Source organism: Ranitomeya variabilis, chromosome 2, assembly GCF_051348905.1.
Source record: "Ranitomeya variabilis isolate aRanVar5 chromosome 2, aRanVar5.hap1, whole genome shotgun sequence".
Taxonomy (NCBI): domain Eukaryota; kingdom Metazoa; phylum Chordata; class Amphibia; order Anura; family Dendrobatidae; genus Ranitomeya; species Ranitomeya variabilis.
In genome coordinates, this window is record NC_135233.1 from 720420234 (window position 1) to 720436929 (window position 16696).

Genomic DNA, 16696 nt, shown 5'->3' on the forward strand with positions numbered 1-16696 from the left:
GGCTTTCTCAGCTGCCCTCGTTTATTGCTGCTGCTGGCTTCCCTATTTAACTCTGCCCAGGTCGTTAGTCCATGCCAGCTGTCAATGTCTCAGTACTGGTTCAGATCTCTCTTGGAATTCTCAGATGACCTGACTACTCCAGCAGAAGCTAAGTCCTTGCTAGTCATTTGCTGTTCATTGGTTTTTGAATATATTTTTCAGTACATGCTATGTTTCAGTCCAGCCTGCTATTATGATATTTCCTTGCTAGCTGGAAGCTCTGGGGGTGCAGAGCTGCACCTCCACACCGTGAGTCGGTGTGGAGGTCTTTTTGCACACTCTGCGTGGTTTTTGTAGTTTTTTTATACTGACCGCATAGTTCCCTTTCCTATCCTCTGTCTTTCTAGAGAAGATTCGGCCTCCTTTGCTAAAATCTGTTTCATTCCTGTTTGTCACTTCCCTCTTAACTCACAGTTAATATTTGTGGGGGGCTACCTTTACTTTGGGGAATTTTTCTGAGGCAAGGTAGGCTGCTATTTCTATCTTTAGGGGTAGTTAGCTCTTAGGCTGTGAAGAGGCGTCTAGGGAGAGTTAGGTACGCTCCACGGCTATTTCTAGTGTGTGTGATAGGATTAGGGATTGCGGTCAGTAGAGTTACCACTTCCTCAGAGCTTGTCCCAGGTTTTCTGTTTTAACCATCAGGTCACTTCGGGTGCTCCTAACCACCAGGTCATAACAGTTCATCCAGTTGCAGTGATGGCCTTGGTCTTTGATCTGACTAACCGCCTATTTAACTCCTTGGGCTCTGATCCGTTATTAGAGCCCAAGGGGTTAAACAGGTGTTATCCCGGTACTCTGACCTCTGAACGTTACCTTACTACGCTTTTGTCTCTTCCTTCTGTTTATGACGTACCCTCCTGCCTTCTGACCTTGGACTCCTTGACTACTCTGACTCACGGCTTTGCCGTGAGAAGTGACTAGATTTCACGGCTTTGCCGTGAGAAGTGACTAGATTACATTGCGTCTGACCCCTACATTTTTCTTTTTCGCCAGTATGGATCCTGTTCACATGCTTTGTGAACAGGTGGCAAATTTGATGCAGATGACTCAGGATCTACTGTATGTGCTTAATTATAGAAAAGAGGTTAAAATATGTTTACAAACAAAAAACATTTTTTGAATAGAGAAAATATCTAAAAGGAGTAAAAGTAGTTATTAAAAATGCGTCTATGTTTCAAATAGTTAATTAGAAGGAAACCAATATAATCAGGAGTATTTTATAGATATTAATAGAAATTTAGAGAGAGAAGGAGAGTTAAAAAGCAAATATGTGAATAAATGTGTAAAATTTACAAAAAAAATGCACAAGATACAGAATTGTAAAATTTCAACATTGTAATAAGTAATTATATACAACTGCCAACAATTATTGTAATAATTTAGGTTATGTTAGAAACATGCTGCATGGCGTCTTCATGAGTGGAGATTATTTCAATTAGCTTTGATTATTATCATATACAGTATGTATGTACTTGCCAGCTAATTACAGTTAAAAGTTAAAAACTGCTCACTGCGGAAAAAAAATTAACACAAAGCAACCCAGTAGCATATTAATTGTGAAACAAAGCACCACCTGTTGGTGCAATAGATCACAAACAGGAAACCACTCCAAGCAAACATACAAAGCAGGAGAATGTGGAGTATAAAGCTGTGTGCACACAGTGTGTTTTTGGTGCATTTTCGCTGTGTTGTTTTTCCTCTCGGAAATTAGACAAAAATGCTAGGTAACCCATATGCCAGCTAACTCAACGAGAATCCTGCAGTGTTGTGCATATGATCAGTAATTTTCCTTTAAGTATTTGCAGCATGTCAATTCTTTATGCAGATTTTTAGCGTTTTTCATCCATTGAATTCAATTGACTCAGTCAAATCTGCAGCAAAAATGCAGGTATAAAAATGTTTGTGGATTTTCCTGAGTTCTTACAGACTTTTATTGTGTTTCCCACGCTGTCATCAGTGTGACAGTGTGGGAACCACCGGCGCGGCGAGGTCACTCTGTCAGATGTCAGTGTGACCCAGCAGATGTGACCCGTGTTAAAAAGCTTACCGCAGGTCAGCAGGCATTGGCTGATAAGAGACTACTACTCCCATCAGGCTACATCTGCTGTCACTCATAACAGTGATAGCAGACATCGCTGATGGGAGACATAGTCTCTCATAAACCGGCATCTGTGCTCAAACTTAAAAAAAATAAAACATATAAAATAATTACATACATATTCAAATAAAAATATCAAAGCACATTATACTTACCTAGCACCTATAGTGCCTTGTGAAAGTATTCGGCCCCCTGGAACTTTTCAACCTTTTCCCACATATCATGCTTTAAACATAAAGATACCATACGTAAATTTTTGATGAAGAATCAACAAGTGGAACACAATTGTGAAGTTGAATGAAATTTATTGGTTATTTTAAATTTTTGTGGAAATTCAAAAACTGAAAAGTGGGGCGTGCAATATTATTCGGCCTCTTTACTTTCAGTGCAGCAAACTCACTCCAGAAGTTCATTGTGGATCTCTGAATGATCCAATGTTGTCCTAAATGCCTAATGATCCACCTGTGTGTAATCAAGTCTCTGTATATACACACCTGCTTTGTGATATTCGCAGGGTTTTGTTTGAAGCACGGAGAGCACCATAAAGACCAAGGAACACAACAGGCAGGTCCGTGATACTGTTGTAGAGAAGTTTAAAGCCGGATTTGGATAAAAAATGATTTCCAAAACTTTAAACATCCCAACATCCCAAGGAGCACTGTGCAAGCGATCATATTGAAATGGAAGGAGTATAATACCACTGCAAATCTACCAAGACCCGACCGTCCCTCTAAACTTTCATCTCAAACAAGGAGAAGGCTGATCAGAGATGCAGTCAAGAGGCCCATGATCACTGGATGAACTGCAGGGATTTACAGCTGGGGTGGGACAGTCTGTCCATAGTACAAAAATCGGTCATACACTGCACAAATCTGGCCTTTATGGAAGAGTGGCAAGAAGAAAGCCATTTCTCAAAGATATCCAAAAAAAAGTTTTGGTTAAAGTTTGCAACAAGCCACCTGGGAGACACACCAAACATGTGGAAGAAGGTGCTCTAGTCAGATGAAACCAAAATTGAACTTTTTGGCAACAATGCCAAACGATATGTTTGGTGTAAAGGCAACACAGCTCATCACCCTGAATACACCATCCCCACTGTCAAACATGGTGGTGGCAGCATCATGGTTAGGGCCTGCTTTTCTTCAGCAAGGACAGGGAAGATGGTTAAAATTGATGGAAAGATGGATGGAGCCAAATACAGGACCATTCTTGAAGAAAACCTGTTGGAGGCTGCAAAAGACCTGGGACTGAGATTTGTCTTCCAACAAGACAATGATCCCAAACATAAAGCAAAATCTACAATGGAATGGTTCACAAATAAACATATCCAGGTGTTAGAATGGCCAAGTCAAAGTCCAGGCTTCAATCCAATAGAGAATTTGTGGAAAGAGCTGAAAACTGCTGTTCACAAACGATCTCCATCAAACCTCACTGAGCTCAAGAATTTCAGTCTCTCGATGTACAAAACTGATAGAGACATACCCCAAGTGACTTGCAGCTGTAATCGCAGCAAAAGGTGGCGCAACAAAGTATTAAGTTAAAGGGGCTGAATAATATTGCACCATCCACTTTTCAGTTTTTAAATTCCACAAAAATTTAAAATAACCAATAAATTTCGTTCAACTTCACAATTGTGTTCCAGTTGTTGATTCTTCACAAAAAAATTTACATTTGGTATCTTTATGTTTGAAGCATGATATGTGGGAAAAGGTTGAAAAGTCCAAGGGGGCTGAATACTTTCGCAAGGCACTGTAATCCCCAATTCCCTTGTCCCCTGTAAACCATAATAAACAACCATATACTCTCTTGTCCGCTATAGTCCTTGTAATCTAGAGTGTCCCACAGCGATTTCACTTGTAGAACAGTCACTTTGGAAGATGTGACTGCTCTAACTGACCGCTGGTGATACACTGACAGGAGCGTCATCACTCCTGCAGTGTATTGCACTGAGCTGCCGTGAGAGCGGTCACATGAGTTCATCAGCTGATGAGCTCTGGTGGTCTCAATCACTGGGGCTTGTCAGCTGATGAACTCCAGTGAACTTTCGCTGCAGATCAGGGCTACACACTGCAGGAGTGATTACACGATCCTGTGTCAATGTGTAGCCGTGTGTAATTGAGAGCAGTCACATCAGGGGCTGCATTTAGAAAAAGCCGGTATACAGGTGAAACGCGTGTCAGGGACTTTTGTCCCAGTGATATTGCAAGTGCAGAATGTCAGAGCCGAGACAGTAACTTGAACGATAGTTGTATAGATCGACGTTTCAGTGACAGCCTTTGTATGAATACAAGCTCACTTGACACGCTGACCAACACTGACATTTGTGGTCAGAGAAGGAGATTGTGAATGCACAAGCCACAGTGATATATGCTCACCTGCACTATCTGAACACATCCAGATACAGCTCCCGGCAGAGTCAACATGGCTGTTTAATCTTACTTTCAGTCATTGGCATATACCAATAACTATTAGCGGTCTATTAACAAAGAGTGCAGATAGTACTCTATCATTCACAATAATATAGAGTAATTGGAGATACAGTATCTCTAGGCTCATAGATTACAATCAAATTTAACCTGGCTTCTAATTTTATAAGGAACAATGATGTTTTATGAAGGGGATGATTATTATTATTTCTCTAATAATTTAACATCCTGCACTGCAATTCATAGGGTATCAGCGGATCACAATATAATTACACAATATTTATGATCCAATTATATATCCCACATGGATGTATGTCTGTTTCTTAAAATGTATTTTATCCAATCATGAATAAAGGCTATATTTAATTACACATCCCTTTCCCTCTCTTCACCCCTTTTCTTTGCTCTGGCATCTAAACATAGGATGGTACTGGGAGGGGTGGGATCCCCTGCTGCCTTGGAGAGGAAGTCAAAACAGATTGTGTGATCTGTGCCTATCAGACCTGTTGAGCCTGGCACACGGTTAATGATAATAATTTTATTTCTATAGTGCAAGCATATTCCACAGCACTTTACTATTAATTACATGAAAGTGAGGGCCCTGCGGGCAAGCTTACAATCTTAAGGACAAAAAAGGACATTTACTTTTATAGAAAATGCTTGAGTCTTGCCACCCTACCCCCAGACCAGAAACACGAAGAGTATGGGAGATTGTTGTCTCATGCCGTACACAACCAGAATTTGTCAGAATTTCCTACAGCCCCTTTATTCTTACTTTTGTCCCCTTGACAGCCTTGCAGATCATTTTTTTTCTTGAATTTTGATCATTTTTTGATGGACATCCAGTTTTAGGTAATGTCACTGTTGTGCAAAATTTATGCCACTTCTTGGTGTATGTCTTCCCAAAGTACCATGGTACATCTAAAGCCAAATGTTACTACTAGTGTTGAGCGATACCGTCCGATACTTGAAAGTATCAGTATCGGAAAGTATCGGCCGATACTGGCAAAGTATCGGATCTAATCCGATACCGATACCCGATACCAATACAAGTCAATGGGGCACCAAGTATCGGACGGTATCCTGTATGGTTCCCAGGGTCTGAAGGAGAGGAAACTCTCCTTCAGGCCCTGGGATCCATATCAATGTGTAAAAGAAAGAATTAAAATAAAAAATAGGGATATACTCACCCTCCAACGCAGCCTGGACTTTACCGCCGTAACCGGGAGCCGTTGTACCTAAGAATGCGCGCTTGAAGGGCCTTAGATGAGGTCACGGCGCTCTGATTGGTCCGTAGCGGTCGCGTGACCGCTACGCGACCAATCACAAAGCCGTGACGTCACCTAAGGTCTTTCAAGCGCTTGAAATACCTTAGAAGATGTCCGCAGCTTCTGATTGGTCGCGTAGCGGTCGCGTGACCGCTACGCGACCAATCACAAAGCAGTGACGTCACCTAAGGTCTTTCAAGCGCTTGAAAGACCTTAGGTGACGTCACTGCTTTGTGATTGGTCCGTAGCGGTCACGCGACCGCTACGGACCAATTAGAGCGCCGTGACGTCATCTAAGGCCCTTCAAGCGCGCATTTTTAGGTACAACGGCTCCCGGTTACGGCGGTAAAGTCCAGGCTGCGTTGGAGAGGTGAGTATATCCCTATTTTTTATTTTAATTCTTTCTTTTACACATTGATATTAATCCCAATACCGATTCCTGATACCACAAAAGTATCGGATCTCGGTATCGGAATTCCGATACCCGCAAGTATCGGCCGATACCCGATACTTGCGGTATCGGAATGCTCAACACTAGTTACTACTGATAACTTTGAACAATGAGATCCCTTTGCTGTGTGATTAGCTGTTTTAGGACCATGGCTTTAGCTGTAAAATGTCATTAAGGAAATGTCAGTAAAATCCATTTAGAACAGCGTAACTTTATATGGCGTTAATCCCAATCACCTATGATGAAAGGAACACCATTCCTACTGTAAAGCACGGAGGTGGATCGCTGATGTTTTGGGGATGTGTGAGCTACAAAGGCACAGGAAACTTGGTCAAAGTTGAAGGAAAGATGAATGCAGCACGTTATCAGCAAATACTGGAGGCAAATTTGCACTCATCAGCCCGGAAGCTGAGCATGGGACGTACTTTGACGTTCCAACATGACAACGATTCAAAACACAAGGCCAAGTCAACCGGTCTTTGGCTACAGCAGAACAAAGTGAAGGTTCTGGAGCAGCCATCTCAGTCTCCTGACCTCAATATCATTGAACCACTCTGGGGAGCTCTCAAGAGCGCAGTTCATGCTAGACAGCCCAGGAATTTACAGGAACTGGAGGCTTTTTGCCAAGGAGAGTGGGCAGCTTTCCCATCTGAGAAAATAAATAACCTCATACACAACTACCACAAAAGACTTCAAGCTGTCATTGATGTTGAAGGGGGCAATACACGGTATTAAAAAATGGGGTATATAAACTTTTGATCAAGGTCATTTGGATGTTTTGGATTGTCATTATGATTTAAATAGAGAAAACACAGTAGTTTGACAATAAATGGCTTCACCCAACCACTAACCATGAGTGGAGAAAAAGTTTTGGTGTTATCATTCATATTCTCTGAAAAAAAGGCCAAGAAAGCAAAAATTCTGCAGAGGTATGCAAACTTTTCAGCACAACTGTATAATTCTGAGTGATCAATTGCCTCCAGAAGTTAAATAATTAGTAAATTGATTCCACCTCTGTGTAATGTACTCTCAGTATAAATACAGCTATCCTTTGAAGGCCTCAGAGATTTGTTTGAGAACATTAGGGCTCAAACAGCATCATGAAAATCAAGGAACGCACCAGAAAGGTCAATGATAAATTTGTGTAGAAGAGTAAAGCAGCTCTACATTATAAAAATATCCCAAGCTCTGAACATCTTATAAAGCATTGTTCAATCCATCATCCAAAAAATTGGAAGTAGTGTGGCTTAACTGCAAGGGAAGCACTAATTATAGAAGCAGCTAAGAGGCTCATGGTTATTCTGGAGGAACTGTAGAGATCCACAGCTCAGCTAGAAGAATCTGACCACAGGACAACTATTAGTAATATACTCTGCAAATCAGGTCTTTATGGAAAAATTGCAAGAAGATATTTTTGAAAGCAAGCCACAAGAAGTCCCTTTTTTAGTTCGCAAAGAGTTATGTAAGGGTACAGCTAGCATGTGAAAGAAGGTGCTCTGGTCATATGAGATCAAAGTAGAACTTTTTGGGCTAAATGCAAAACGCTATGTATGGCACAAAACTAATACTGCCTATCACCCTGAAAACACCATCCACATCGTCAAGCGGAGTTGATGGATAGAGCTAAATACAGGGCAATCCTAGAGGATAACCTGTTAGAGGTTTCAAAAGACTTGAGACTAGGGTGTAGATTCACCTTCCCACAGGACAATGACCCAAAATATGCTGCCAGAGCAACAATGGAATTATTTAGATTAAAGCATATTCGTGTGTTTGAATGGCCCAGGCAAAGTCCAGACCTAAATCCCATTGATGCTCTCCATCAAATCTCACTGAGCTAGAGCTATTTTGCAAAGAAGAATGGGCAAACATTTCAGTCTATAGATGTGCAAAAATGATTGAGACATACCCCAAAAGACTTGAGGGGCTGTATACAAACAGACTCCACAATTTTAAGATTTATATTTTTAAAACATTTAGAAAACCAGACACCATTTGTTTAGATTCCACAAATATTTGCTACTTTTTGGTCTAGTGATGATCGAGCACTAAAAAGCTCGGTACTCATTACTCGAGTTGAGCAAATCGTATCGAGTATAATGAAAGTCAATGGGAAACTCAAGAATTTTTTCCGGCGGCCATCCTCCGGAGGTTTGGAGGGGGTCTAAAAATTGCTGAAAAAGATGGAAACATCACTGAAATAGCATGGGAACAGCATGGGGAAGACCCCTGGAAGCATCTCTGAATCCCAGGTCACTGCTGGGAACAATGTTGTCAAGCCATTTTTACGGACTGACAATAAAACATACAAAACTGAAATTAAAATGGATTTGACTGTAAAAATGTTAAGAAACATTCTTTCCAAGATAATGACTTGTATATAATCCAAAATAAATACTAGAAAAAAATGCTCTTCCACAACTTGGACTATGTTCACATTTTTTCGCTGTGTTTTTGCACTTTTGCATTGCTTTCAATTGTGTAAAAAAAAAACTTCTACAGGAAATGTAATTTTATCTCTTTAACCCCTTTCTACCAGCTGACGGAATAGTACGTCAGCTGGCAGATCCCCCGCTTTGAGGTGGGCTCCGGCGGCGAGCCCACCTCAAAGCCGCGACATGTCAGCTGTTTTGTACAGCTGACATGTGCGCGCAATGAGTGCAAGCGGAATCGCGATCCGCCTCTGCCCATTAACTAGCTAAATGCCGCTGTCAAACGCTGACAGCAGCATTTAACTAGCGCTCCCGGCCGCGCGGCCGGAGGTGCTCACACCGCTGACCCCGTCACATGATCGGGGGTCATCGGTGCATTGCCATAACAACTAGAGTTGTCCTTGAGATCTCTATGGTTGTTGATGGCCGATTGCTTTGAGCGCCCCCCTGTGGTCGGCGTTCAAAGCAACCCTGTATTTCTGCTACATAGAGGTGATCTGTGCTTCACCTCTATGTAGCAGAGGTGATCGAGTTGTGCATGCTTCTAGCCTCCAATGGAGGCTATTGAAGCATGCCAAAATTTTTTAAAAAAGTGTTTCAAAATATAAAAAAATATATAAAGGTTCAAATCACCCCCTTTTCGCCCCAATCAAAATAAAGCAATAAAAAAAAATCAAATCTACACATATTTGGTATCGCCGCGTTCAGAATCGCCCGATCTATCAATAAAAACAAAGGATTAATCTGATCGCTAAATGGCATAGCGAGAAAAAAAATCAAAACGCCAAAATTACGTTTTTTTGGTCGCCGCAACATTGCATTAAAATGCAATAACGGACGATCAAAAGAACGTGTCTGCACCAAAATGGTATCATTAGAAACGTCAGCACGGCATGCAAAAAATAAGCCCTCACCCGACCCCAGATCCCGAAAGCATCCGCAGCAAAATCCGCAACATGTGCACATACCCTTACTGAAAAGACAGATAGCAGGACTCTGGCTCCAGAATGCAAAAGTAGTTTTGAGAACCAGTGATTAGCTGCTGATATAAGGGTACCGTCACACAGTGCCATTTTCATCGCTACGACGGCACGATCCGTGACGTCGCAGCGTCGTATGATTATCGCTCCAGCATCGTAGACTGCGGTCACACTTTGCAATCACGGCGCTGGAGCGATGCCGAAGTCCCCGGGTAACCAGGGTAAACATCGGGTTACTAAGCGCAGGGTCGCGCTTAGTAACCCGATGTTTACCCTGGTTACCAGCGTAAACGTAAAAAAACCAAACAGTACATACTCACATTCCGGTGTCTGTCCCCCGGCGCTGTGCTTCTCTGCACTGTGTAAGCACCATAGCCGGAAAGCAGAGCGGTGACGTCACCGCTGTGCTCGCTTTCCGGCCGGCAGGCGCTCACAGTGCAGAGAAGCTGAGACGCCGGAGGACAGACACCGGAATGTGAGTATGTACTGTTTGTTTTTTTTTACGTTTACGCTGGTAACCAGGGTAAACATCGGGTTACTAAGCGCGGCCCTGCGCTTAGTTACCCGATGTTTACCCTGGTTACAAGCGAACACATCGCTGGATCGGTGTCACACACAACGATCCAGCGATGTCAGCGGGTGATCAAGCGACGAAAAAAAGTTCCAAACGATCTGCTACAACGTACGATTCTCAGCGTGATTTCTGATCGCAGTAGCGTGTCAGACACAACGATATCGTAACGATATCGCTAGAACGTCACGAATCGTGCCATCGTAGCGATGAAAATTTCACTGTGTGACGGTACCCTTACGTAGTCACCCCGCAGTCCTGATCTGCATCTACTGTGAAGGCACAATCTACAAACATCATCAGCATGCTGCTCTTTAGCTGCTATGTAATTCTCTGCCCAGCTGTCTCTATGACCAACTATGCTGCCTGTGCTCTGCCTAGGCTTCTTGCTTTATCCTCCGTCTGCTCTGCCATAGTCTTCCTCTATCTCCTGTGTTCTGCAGTCAACATAGTGATTCCCCTCTCTCAACACACAGGACATATAGTAAATGTATAATCACCTAGGATCAAACTGCTGGGTCCACCACCATTGTGAATGAAGCAGTAGTGCATATGCATGATCACCGCTCCATTCTCATTGTCTATGGAAGTGGCAGTGATAAATGTACCCTTTCCCTCAATTACCATCTTTTTTTTTTCTTCATCTTGTTGTCCTGTTACATAAGTTAAAGCAAAATATTCCCAAAGGCAATTTTAGACTGATAGGTCTAAAAATAATAGTGCAGTAATCTTCTTGGGAAAGCAGAATTGTATCCATAGATCTGTAGTAAAAAGAGACATAAAGAATGAAAGGCAAGATACATAAAAAGGTTTACTGGATTGCATTACTATGCAATACAGTGGGGAAAATAAGAATTTGATACACCAATGATTTTACAAGTTTTACCACCTACAGAGAATGGAGAGGTCTGTAATTTTTATCGTAGGTACACTTCAACTGTGAGAGACAGAATCTAAAAATAAAAGGCAGAAAATCAAATTATATAATTTTTAAATATTGAAATTGCATGAAATAAGTATTTGATCACCTTCCAGCCAGCAAGAATTCTGGCTCTCACAGACCCGTTAGTTTTTCATTAAGGAGCCCTCCTACTCTGCACTCATTACCTGGATATTACACCTGTTTGAACTCATTACCTGTATGAAAGACACCTGTCTTTCAATCACACTCCAACCTCTCCTCCATGGCCAAGACCTAAGGGCTGTTTAAGGACACCATGGAGAAAATTGTAGACTTGCACAAGGCTGGGATGGGTCATAGGGCAATAGGCAAGCAGCTTAGCGAGAAGACAACAGCTGTTGGCACAATTATTATAAAATGGAAGAAGCACAAGATGACTGTCAATCTTCCTTGGTCTGGGGCTCAGTTTGCCTCGTGGAATACTGATAATTCTGAGAAAGGTCAGGAATCAGCCCAAAACTACAGAGGAGGACCTGATCAATGACCTGAAGAGAGCTGGGATCACAGTCTCAAGCATTACCGTATGTAACACACTGCGCCGTCATAGATTAAAATCCTGAACGGCATGCAAGATCCCTCTGCTCATGCCATCACATGTCCATGCCTGTTTGAAGTTGGCCAATGACGATCTGGATGATCCAGAGGAGGCATTAGAGAGGTCATGTGGTCAGATGAGACCAAAATTGAACCTTTTGGTATCAACTCCACTCGCCGTGTTTGGAGGAAGAAGAAGGATGAGTATAACCCACAGAACACCATCCCAATCTTTAAGCATGGAGGGGGAAACATAATACTTTGGGGATGCTTTTCTGCAAAGGGGACAGGATGACTGCATGGTATGGAAGGGAGGATGAATGGGATCATGTATAGAGAGATTTTAGCCAACAACCTCCTTCCCTCAGTAAGAGCATTGAAGATGGGTAGTGGCTAGGTCTTCCAGTATGACAATGACCCTAAACACACAGCCAGAGCAACTAAGGACTGGCTTTGTAAGAAGCATTTCAAGGTCCTGTAGTGGCCTAGCCAGTGTCCAGACCTGAACCCAATAAAAAATCTTTGAAGGGAGATGAAACCCAATGTTGCTCAATGACAGTCCTAAAACCTGAAAGATCTGGAGGAGATCAGTATAGAGGCGTGGGCCAAAATCCTTGCTGCAGTGGGTGCAAACTTGGTCAAGAACTACAGGAAACTTCCGACCTCTAATTGCAAACAAAGGTTTATGTACCAAATATTAAGTTCTGCTTTTCTATTGCATCAAATACTTATTTCATGTCATAAAACGCATATTAATTATGTAAAAATCATACAATGTGAGTTTCTGTTTTTTCGGGGTTTTTTTCCATCCATCTCTCACAGTTGAAATCAATGTACCCACGATAAAAATTACAGACCTCTCCATTCTTTGTAGGAGAGAAAACAATTGGCAGTGTATGAAATGATTATTTTACCCACTATATATGAATAACAGAATTGCTTGTCCTGAAGAGGTTACTTTGAAATGAGAATTGAAATGAGCACATCTGTTCAAAACATATTGAACTTGCCAGATTTAATTTTTTTATTTAGATTCTCCTGAATCCAACTTTTTTTGCATTTCATTTCTGGAAAATTCAAGAAAATGGTGACCACAATTTTGTTGAATTATAAAGAGCCAGGAATAAACTTACCTCATTGGTCTTCTGTTCTGATGCTAAAGCTTGGCGTTCGGTTCTCAGAGCATCATCTTTGCCTCTTCCAACCACTTCACTTGTCGCCTATCACGCCGCCTCCTCTGCCACCTCCTGCAACCGTTCATACTTACCTGTTCCCGGTGTCCCGGCGCAGCTCTCCTGCAGCTTCCTCTCTCCAGCGCTCGCTCCCGACCTCTGCTGGCCGTCAGGCGCACGCACACGTCAGGTTCTCTTCTGTGCGTGCACCTGTAACCTCTGCTGGCTCCTTCTGTCCGGTCCTCTCTATCGTCCTGGAGGACCCTCTTCACCCGGAAGTAAGGCGCTGCGATCCTATTTCTTCCTCTCTGTATCTCACCCCTGTGCCTGACGATCACTTGTGTCTTCCTAGTACTCCAGGCCGCACGTGTGTTCTGTGAATCTTCTGTTCCCTGATTCTATGTCCTGTTTTCTCTCCGCAGAATCTCTCGGTACTCACAGCCCTGGCAGTTCCTGTGTTCCTGCAGTCCCTGTCGCTCTGCAGTTCCTAGTGTCCCTGCAGCCCCCGTCGCTTCTCTGTTACTGTGTCCCCGCTATCCCAGCGCCTCTGCAGCCCCTGTTCCTCTGCAGTTCCAACCTCTCTGCGGTCCCTGTGTCTGCCCTCCGCTCCAGTAGTCCCTGTCTCCCAGCGGTCTCTGTGTTTCTACAGTCCTGAGTCCCTGTGGAACTCTGTCTGTCCTTAGTCTCTTCCGTTTCCGCCAGTCTTTGTTTTTTCATTTACTCCTCACGGTCCTGATTCTCCGTTCCTTCTTCCCTTTTTCCTCCTAGGTCCCTCCGGCTTCCGTGGCGATAGTCCCTCGCGGTCCTGCCCCTAACTCTCCCTGTATAGGGTGAGGTCTATCTGGTCAGCTCGCCCGTGAGGGGATCGTCGTCACGGTCTAGTGGGTCCACTCTTTCTATCTTGGGAACCTCTGCTTCTGGCATCGAGTAGATAACAGACATCATGACTTATGTCATTATTTCACAACTAGCACCATTGAGATCTAGTCAGCACCTGGAGCGAGCAACACACATCGAGCGTTGCCCATGGCCCATGGTGTTGATGTGCATCATGACATTTTTATGGTTAATGTTTTATACCTTGCTTTGATTTTCATTTAAACAATACATACACATATATATATATGTATCATAATGCAGAGGTGTTCACACAGTGCGGTAAAACGCAGCGACCGTTGCCGTGGGCACACTCTTGGGTGCATCAGTGTCTTTGTTTCCTCTGGCTCTGGCCTGTGTTTAGTTTCACACAGATGTGTACTGCAGAAAGCTACTGCTCTCAAGCTTGCAAAACCAAACAATGACACACCCAAACTTCAACTCAAAGTTTTAATGTGAATCGTGGAAATGGGCCACTCGCAAAATCCGGAGTAAAGGGAGAGATCCGTCCCACTACCAATCCTGCAGATCTCTTCAAAAATAAAAGCCCATATCAGGATTTCTTAAATCTGACTTGACCAAATAGTTTGAACAAATCCACACTCTCTTTTTTTTGCATTGCAACCACAGGTGTGGCTGTGATTACAATGCACTCCAGCGGGTTTCATAGGCTTCTGTGTGCATCCTGGGGGACACATAATGACTCTCGGCTATGATTACTGTCTCAGTATATACATATCTTTAATAACTTTGTGTTTAAATTATCTTTATATGTTTCATTCATAAAAGCAATGAAACACTGTGTTGGCAAGCTTTGTTTAAATATGTTGCCACACTGAGAGATAGTTTTAGCTAGTTCTTGGGGCTGGCAGAACTCATGATTTATGATACTGAATTTCTAAGCTTATATTTTCTTTAGGTAATGTATTAAGCCATCCTCTTTTCTTCCTGTTGGTGTGATAAGATACTCGTGGCTTGTGATCTGAGACAAGACTATTCTTGTACACTGACAGATACTGTCTGTGAGTGTTCTTGTCTCTGATGCATCTCTATTAATTGGACCAACAGTGGCACATCTGGAGATCACTTGTATCTCATCCCATATTAGCTTACCCAAGAAAGGGGTTTTCACAACAATGTCTAAGGCCTACCAAGTGAGGATGACGTGCAGAGGACCTGGCAGCAGCTGGAGAGGTGAATGACGAGGGCTTTTTTATTCACAGCATCAGGGCTGGTGTTATGGGCAGGCAGACCAGGCAGCTGCCTGGGGCCCCCTGCTGGTTCCACAATTGAGCGCACAATCCAAATAGCACAAGGCAGTGCATCGCTTTGCAGAAGAGACAGATGTAAGTGCATCTTATCTGTTCTGCAATGCAAGCCTTTCCCCAGCACTGCACTGCCTTGTGCTACTTATAGTAATGTCGGCGGTGATCCAGACCTGACCTGCGCTCTGCATCTTCTTCTGTTCTGCTATGGCTATCCATCCTCACTCCTACAGCCGGCTTCTGTATTATCATTTATACTGTGTCGTGGGCTGGCAGCTGCTGTTCAGCGGCAGGACCTTCCTATGTGACACCTGACCCCTGACGTTGTCCTCACGTTGCACAGCAGTGCCTGTCAGGAAACAGTACAGTAGCTGTGCTGCCACCCAGGAGAAGTGCTCCTTCCCATATAGACAACACTACATCACTGGTCACTGGTGAGTTTTTTTTATTGCACCTCCACACCATTCACACACTGCACAGCAAACAAACCTCCAATGTAATAAACGTAAAAAAAGAAATGAAAAAAAGTGATATAAAAAAATGAATGATACCTGATGTCACTCATCACCAAGAGTGATACCGTCACTGTGATTGCTAGCCAAGGACCACTGCGTTTTGTAATAGGGGTCGCTCACACTAGCGTAAATTTTCTCATGCGAGAAAACTGCGATGATTATCCTGATTACAGTACACTCGACACAAACTCTCATCATTGGTTAAGCAGGGTGTCAGTTCCCTGTGATCCGATTCTCTCACATGAGAATGATATCACAGGTGCAGAGAAGACAGACAGCTTAATTTCTCCATCTTCTCCATTGTCTTTGTGTGCATATATCAGACTGCACTTGGATAATATCTGAGTGCAGTCTGATGTCTTACATGCACCCACAGACTTGTATAGTTGCATATGGTCTGATTTGTGGAGCACTCGCTGCACGCTGCCATTGTCTTCTTATGCACAGGGCCGGCTCCAAGCCAGTAGCGTGCCTCTCATAGCGGCACATCACGCAGCCGCTATGGGGCCCCTGAGTCAGGGGGGCCCGCCTGCCGCCAGCGCCGACGCGACCCCCCGCGCCACTGCTGCATTCAAAGCCACGATGGAGGAGAGAGCGTTAGATGATGATGCACCCTCTCCCATCAATCCCCTCTGTCTCTGACACTGCAGGTGCGCGATGATGTTACTTCATCAAACACCCACTGTGTGCTGCTGTTGAGACTGGAGCAGAGCCTGGAGCAGCGCGGGGCATGAGGAGAGGTGAGGATTGTGCTTTTTTAATATATCAGTGAGTACTGTGGGGCCATTCTTGGGGGGGCTACATTATATTCTATGGGGGGGCTGTATTATATTCTATGGGGAGGTGGGCTGTATTATTTTCTATGGGGGACTACATTATATTCTATCAGGAAGTGGGCTGTATTATATTCTATGGGGGCTACATTATATTCTATGGGGTGGTGGGCTGTATTACATTCTATGGGGGCTACATTATATTCTATGGGGGGCTGTATTATATTCTATGGGGAGTACATTATATTCTATGGGGAGGTGGGCTGTATTATATTCTATGGGGGGTACATTATATTCTATGGGAAGGTGGGCTGTATTATATTCTATGGGGGGCT